The following is a 7,337-nucleotide window of genomic DNA, read 5'->3' as shown; positions in this document are numbered from 1 at the left end:
TTTTTATTATTTTGGCCATATTTTATGTTGTGTTTTATTTAAGTTTTGTTTGCAACATCATGCAAAGAATTGTTCTGAGCCGTGTTTGTTAAAACTATATTCTGTAGCTCACGCTGTACCTTTGAATCAAAGTGTAAATTAAATTATATTTTTGCTAACCTGGTCGTATTCACGTATGTTCTTGTGAAAGTTATGTATACTGTTCAACTACATTATTGTGAATCATGGGATGTGGGTAAAAGGCAGAAAAAAAATGTGTGCCCTACACTTTTGAGGCATCAACATTTTGCCTGTGACAAAAAGAGGAGAGTTTGGCCTCTAAACAGGAGGGACTCAACTGTTCCGCCCTCGGTGTTTGTGGGGAGGGATATGCGTGCAGCTGCTTGCTATAGGGAGGATTTAAATGCCATTTTCTTTCCATAATGAAGGAGGCAGGTGCCCTTGGAACCCCGCTTTGTCCACATAAGACCTTCATTTTCAGCACCCTCTCAGCTATCCCGCTAATGAAACACTTACCAAGACTTGAACAAAATGGGCTCCTTCTATTTACACGCCAACCACCTGCCTCCCCTCCCCTTACCTACACACTATCTGTGAATAACATTTACTATAGATACCACCACACGCCAGATCTTTATAATGTCATTGAGATGAGACAAAAAAAAAGAGAACAAAAACGATATAGACAAAACAGTGACCAAAACGAAATCTAATGGTGAGCAACATATTAAAACTACAATATTTTGTTAGTCTATCCAATTGGATGATTTTTTTTTTACTTGATTTGTTCACCATTTTTAAAGTAGTTCACACTTAAGCTTATAGCTCCTTGATTGCATCAATGTCTTGTGTTTCAAATGGCGAAAAACAGTAATATCAATTGACAAAATTGTTATGAACAGCTTTTTAAAACTGATAATACATTGAAAAGAAACGATATCTGGATAAAGTAGATTGTAGAAATGATCTAGTTTATTCTTTGGAATTTACACGAAAAACGAGGACCTTTGGAACTTTGAGAAATCAAAATTTAGGCTATCAGAAAAAAAAATAAAATCAATGTTCTGGAATATGCTAATCAACGAATTTTACACATTACTCCGGTTTTTTTTTTTCTTTAATTTGCGTCGTTCACGTTTGGTATAGGTGAAGAGTGCCAGTGTTTCGCCAGATATAGCCTTTCTCTAAAGAAGTTTCCCATTTCCATGACCATCTGGCACCAAAAAAGGCGAAATGGAACAAAGGCCGCTAAAGGCGTATAGCGAAGCGAGTGCCATCGCATTCACCTGCAAATGAGGCTTTGTGCTCTCATAGAAGCACTCGGTGCTTACAAATCCTGTTTGCTTTTGTTTCTAGTCCGTAGGCTATCTAGTCGTGTGCGACAAAACAGAGATACTCCAGTCCGTCATGCAGCGACTGGCCATCATTTAAATGAAGAAACGAATAACGTTTAGAGATGTGAAACGCAATTGCATGAAGATTGTTGGGTAACACTTTAAATATGTAGCCTGCATGTAATGTAAACATAATTAACTAGAATAATAATATCACAAATAATAATAATTTTACTACTTATTTTTCACTTACACAAATAGGCCGGCCTCTGAGGAGTTTGAATTACTACTGATGTAAATACTCGTGCAATGTGAGTTTTGTATAAAAGTTTATGCAACAGTAGCCTAAGCATTATTATCAAGAGGTAAAATAATTCCATTTACCTGAACAAATTTTTTTTTATCTTTCTCGTGTTAAAACATGATGCTATATGTTCGCGAAAACTCCTAGGCTATACTGCAGCAGACACCACCGTGTTTCATAATTATTAATGAAAAAAAAGAGGATTTTAATAAACGTAATTGTGTGACTTTAATGTGAGGAATCCCCCAGGGTTTATCTGGACCTCATTATTTGAGCTTTTACACTAAAATCATTATGTCCAGATTGACAGGGTTTCCAATAAGTTCCGTTATAGCTCAGCTGGGTTTCCTGACCAGATGGGTTACCTCCTCAGGCTCATGGGACCTCGACTTTTATCAGCAAATCCCACAGAGACACATTCATTCAGCCCATGCAGTCTGTACATCATTAAATGAAGTTAAGAGTTCAATTCGAATCATTCTATTCGGACTAAAACATTATTTAAATCGTGCTAGTTTATTTGACTAAAAACCACGAAATATTGCGCAACTTCTGAATTCAAAATACTGCATTAGTACGCACTAAACTACAAAATATGATCAAGTAATTTAAATAAATATTTAAAATCAAATAAATATGGCAGGTGTTTTTCAATTTTTAAAATGGTAAAAATCCCAAAACACTTAAATTTTGTTTTCAATTCTAATTCACTTAAAGAAAACAAAGTAATAATATAAGTCATATTTAACAATTCATGTCCCCCTCAATTGCTATTCATTTATTTTTCTATAACAGGGACATCACTTTCCCAACATTGCTACCCTTTTTGACACAAACATCTGCAATTTGCAGCAAAACCATCAAACCATTCATCTCTGTGTTGTAGCCCTCTCTATTTCAGAGCTGTTTTTCTTTCACTAATAAAACCCATAAAACTAGTGGAGGCACTGGCAAGCTGTGTCTTCAAGGCTGGATACACCTCTATGGGTTCACTAGCTTGAATTAATGGCATTTGGTCCCAAAGTTTGCTCAGCGGTCCCAGAGACAGTGACAGCAGTACGTCCTTTTAAACGAATAACAAAGGCTTATCATTTATCTGGCGGCATATGGGCCAGACCCCCTCTGTAGCAGGCCTGCTCTCTGTGGTGTCTGCCAGTACTGTTGTCCTGTTGATTCCATTGTTAACATAGTTGTCCTGCCATGAGGAGGTATATTCTATATAGTAGCATGCACTCGTTTTATTCCTCTTCCCTTTGGGACTTTTTTTGTTGTTGTAAGTTTATAAGCCAGATATGGCATATCTGGTTTTATATCTGCTGGTTTTATTGACTTAAGATTTAGTTGGCACAAATGGTTCAAGAACAAGCTGACATTCTGGCATGCTACTTCAGCTTTCCTGATATTTAATCCTAAGCCTTCAATAACAGTAGCGAGATAATAAAGACAAAATTGTCATGCTTTTCAGGAATGCATACGTGACGGAATGTCTGATTTGTTGCACATATTACAGGTGACAATGGTCCATATGAGAAGCTGTGCGTGAACAATGGCAGAGTGGACAGCCATGTTACTGCCCAGGATAAGGTCAGAGGGTGCGCATGTAGTCATCCCCATAGCAACAAAGCCCCTCACCTCTGAGAGCAAATGTATTGTCATAAGATCAGAGGTCACAGTACTCCCCATATGGTCGTGTGCTGCATAAGTCATTGATCTGTCGGGATGCTCTAAAGGAATTCTGAAAGTGTGACTGAAAGGCTTTTAGAAAAAAGACAACGACTGTTCCTGAATGCCATAATGCCTCCACACCAGCATAAATAGCACCATTCTGGCCTGATGGTGAAGGAAAAGAGCGGGAAGCCAGGCTGCCCACACACTTGTGTTTGAATAGCCAAGACGTTTGACCTCACGGAAACATTGCAGAAAATAAAGCACCGCAAACTTGAGTAAGAAGAAACAAGATGTTTGTTCAGGAACTTTTTCCAATATTGCAGTTTTGAGACTGTGAGGAAAAAAAAACAGCACTTCTTAAAAATCAGTTTGGATTTTACTGGAGAATCGAATCAGTAGTGTTTGTAGGATACAGTATTTATTTTTTTACAAAAACTAGTACATTCATATTAGTGAATGAACATAAATAAAAGCCTGACTGAGAGGACAGAGCTAAGTGAAAAGTTTTTATGCAGCTGAATTGAAACAGTATTTACACATTTGTGTGCCTCTAAAAGCTTATCAGTGATTCCTAAACAAGAGCAAAGAGCACACATTGTGTTCCTGTCAACAGAAATCATTTAAAAACACTCAACAATTCATAACACTCCAAACAAGGTCACAATGTTCACATCTACACTCCTAAAAATAAAGGTTCTTTACTGGCATCTCAAAATCCATGGACACTTTCCACTGCACAAAAGGTTCTTTATAGTTGAAAAAGGTTTTTTAAGTTATTAAAATGTTTTTCACACTAAACAAATGGTTCTTTTAAGAACTGTTCACTGGAAGGTTCTTTTGGGAGCCCAATAATGGTTCTTCTATGGCATCACTGTGAAAACCCCTTTGTAGGACCTTTATTTTTAACAGTGTGGAGCGGAAGAAGTCAAACTTCTCACAAAAAGTATGAAATATCTTCTTTTAAAAGAAAATAACTGAACAAACAATATCAAACAATGGTATGCTAAAAATATGTGTCCATGTCTTGTTGCTTCAAAAGAAATGCAATAGTCTGAAAAACTATAAAGATGAACAGGAATAGTCAGACTGATCAGCTGATGCTGAACCTGAGCATACCTAATCTCTTAATCTTAATTCTAGCCAACACTGACCCAATATCAGGCACTCTGTGATTTAGTGGTGCTTTAGTGACTCAGCTGTCTTCATGAATAACAGTTGGTGTGGACAGTTGCTCTGAGCTGGTCAGGCTGTCCTGTCTGCACGGCACTGAAAGGCTGAAGGTGGCTGATTGGCGGTGGAAGCTGCTGCGCAGTTCCTTCCCTCTGGCCAGATCTCCCCCGTCTCTCCCTCGCCAGCATGAGGTTGAGAGATTCTGCAATGCTGTTAAGTGTCCTGTCCATGTGTGTTATCTGTGGGGAAACGAGTGTGTGGCCTCAGCACATCTTTCAAACCAGTGTCTAAAATAACGTAGTCACAGCGTCTGTGTAAATAACGTCATAAACAAGAGTCAAACTGTCAATGCTGTGAAACACCAGCAACTGATAAAAGATCCCATCTGTACAAATAGACTTTAGCAAAGGCAATAAATCCATTCTTCTATATGTTGTAAATGGGATTAAAGTTTGATCAATAAGGCGATGATGAATAGTCGAAACATGAAAAGATTAGGCCACACTAATTTGTTAAAAGTGAATATCAATGTTGAATTGAGCGGAAACTATCATCTAGTCAGGGCTGTGGTTATTTAAAATTGAAATAGAGAACCATTTTTGTGACAACGTATGTCATATATTCATAAACTATTTTGAGAAAAAATGAAATGAAAAAGAGACGGCAAGTAATTTAAATGTGACATTTTGAAGTAGAAAGAGTGAAAATACTATTTTGTCCTCCAACAATCTTTGTTTTATTTACAACTTCGAAAAAATACAGTAGCAGTTTATGTTACTGTATATGTTCATAAAAAAACAACATACTTCAATACCAGTGGGAATTCTTGTTAAATATTTAAAGGGATTCATGTTTGAGAGGAAGAAAACTGTCAGAGAAATACTTGTAATTTTACAGTTGGGGAGCCAAATGTCTTGAGGTTCTTTCCCTTGGTTTGAAGCTAAGTGACGTGTGGAGCCAGTGCTGTCTACACTCCATTTGAAATAACCAGACCAGTGTCTCTGTGCTGAACCACAGTTTACACAATGATAGTGGCACCACAGTCACATACAAACACATACACACATGCACAAACACACCCCACCATACAGAGTACGGGCAGGAAATTCAAGCATGTAAACATATACAGCCGTTCCCTACATAGACATGAATGCAAACCTGCACACTGCTAACCACAGAGAAAAACAAGACCTTGAGTTGAAACTTAAAAGGATAATTCATCAAAAAAAGAAAATTCTGTCATCATCTACTCACACTCACTTACAGGATTGTCATATAAAAGATCACATTTACTGTTTTGCCCCTATAAACCATAGAAGAATTATCTATTAAATCTTATAAACTTGAAATCTGATGGGGAAATATCTTTAATTGGGAAAACAATATGAAGTTACACAGCCATGTCTGTATAGACTTTTAGTAGTCCGAATATGATTAAATATTTAATCTATAAAAAACACTACTGTTTAAAACTTTGGGGTCATTAAGATTTTTTAAAGTTTAAATTAAATTTTTATTCAGTGACAGTAAAGACATGTATATGCACATGCATAATGTAAAGATTTATGCAAATATTTATATTTCAAATAAATGCTGTTCTTTTGAACTTTCTAATCACCCTGAAAGAATTCTGAGAAAAATGTATCATGGTTTCCACAATAATATGAGGCAGCACAAATGGTTTCAATATTGATAATTAAATAATAAGCAAGAAATGTTTTGTAAACTGGATTCATGGCTGCTGAAAATTCAGCTTTGTCATCCCAGGAATAAATTACATTATAAAATATATTAAAATAAAAAACATTATTGTGTATTGTAATATTTCACAGTATTACTGTATTTTTACTGTATTTTTCATAAAAAAAATGCAGCCTTGGTTAGCGTAAGACACTTTTTCTCTTTACATTTAAAAAAATGTAACCCAAAACTTTTAAACAGCAGTGTATATGATTTTAAATGAAAAAAAGCACTGTTTCAACAAAAAAAAAACTAAATGTGGAGAGAGTTCAGTCAGAGTGGAGGCAGAAGACTGTGTCAGCAACGCAGTAATGAGTTACTTCAGATGGTTGTTTGCATAAATGTTAAGGCTATTTGTTCCTGTTTATGCCAGACACTGCCTGCTTCCTGTTTACCACATAATTATGGGAAGAAGAATGACACTGTAAGGGGCAGGGTATCCTGTCCACAGCCTCTACAACTAATGACACATTTTCAAACAGTTCTTTACAGAAAAAATTTGAAGACGGTGTGTCCTGCTGGGAAATACTTAATTTGGCTACTCAATGCATCAATCACTATCATTGCCACAGAAATGTGACTAACATTACAAAAGTGAGTCAATGAGATCAAAACAATCCTAAATTCATCTATTTTTTTATGTTTTGATATAAACAAATAAAAGGCAGCACAACTGAAAAAAGATCCAATTTCTCCCTACAGATATGTCAGCTATGAAAACCATTAAAAAGATCAAATTCCTCTTAAAATGTTTTCCTAAATATTCTCAGTAAAGGATTTAAAATGTCGAAAAGGCTTTTTTCAGCCATTTCATAAAATGAGTCAATTTGTTTCTTACTCAAACATCTACGATAAACAAAGAGGGAGAAAGTGAATGAGTGAGTGAGTATGTGAGAGAGAGATCATGTGAACAAGTGTGTACGCTGTTTCGAGTTTGTGTCTGGGATGAGAGCTGTTTGTAAAAGGATTTATGGCTGGAGTGGCAAATGAACAGGAGCAGAGTGAGTGTTTGTACAGCTCCTGAATCCCCGTCATTCTGAGAGGCCAACATACCTCTCACTTTTACACACACACACACACACACACACACACACACACACACACACACACAATCTTAACAC

The 7,337-nt window shown here is 36.4% G+C and overlaps 1 pseudogene; it reads right to left on the bottom strand.

Annotated features, from left to right (window-relative positions):
- Positions 1–4,318: 4,318 nt before the first annotated feature.
- The window catches only part of LOC107694084 (potassium voltage-gated channel subfamily KQT member 1-like), a 24,103-nt pseudogene continuing 21,084 nt past the window's right edge, over positions 4,319–7,337 (bottom strand).

Source organism: Sinocyclocheilus anshuiensis, unplaced genomic scaffold, assembly GCF_001515605.1.
Source record: "Sinocyclocheilus anshuiensis isolate Anshui unplaced genomic scaffold, SAMN03320099.WGS_v1.1 scaffold2408, whole genome shotgun sequence".
NCBI classification, from domain to species: domain Eukaryota; kingdom Metazoa; phylum Chordata; class Actinopteri; order Cypriniformes; family Cyprinidae; genus Sinocyclocheilus; species Sinocyclocheilus anshuiensis.
This window is presented reverse-complemented; position numbering and strand designations above follow the sequence as displayed.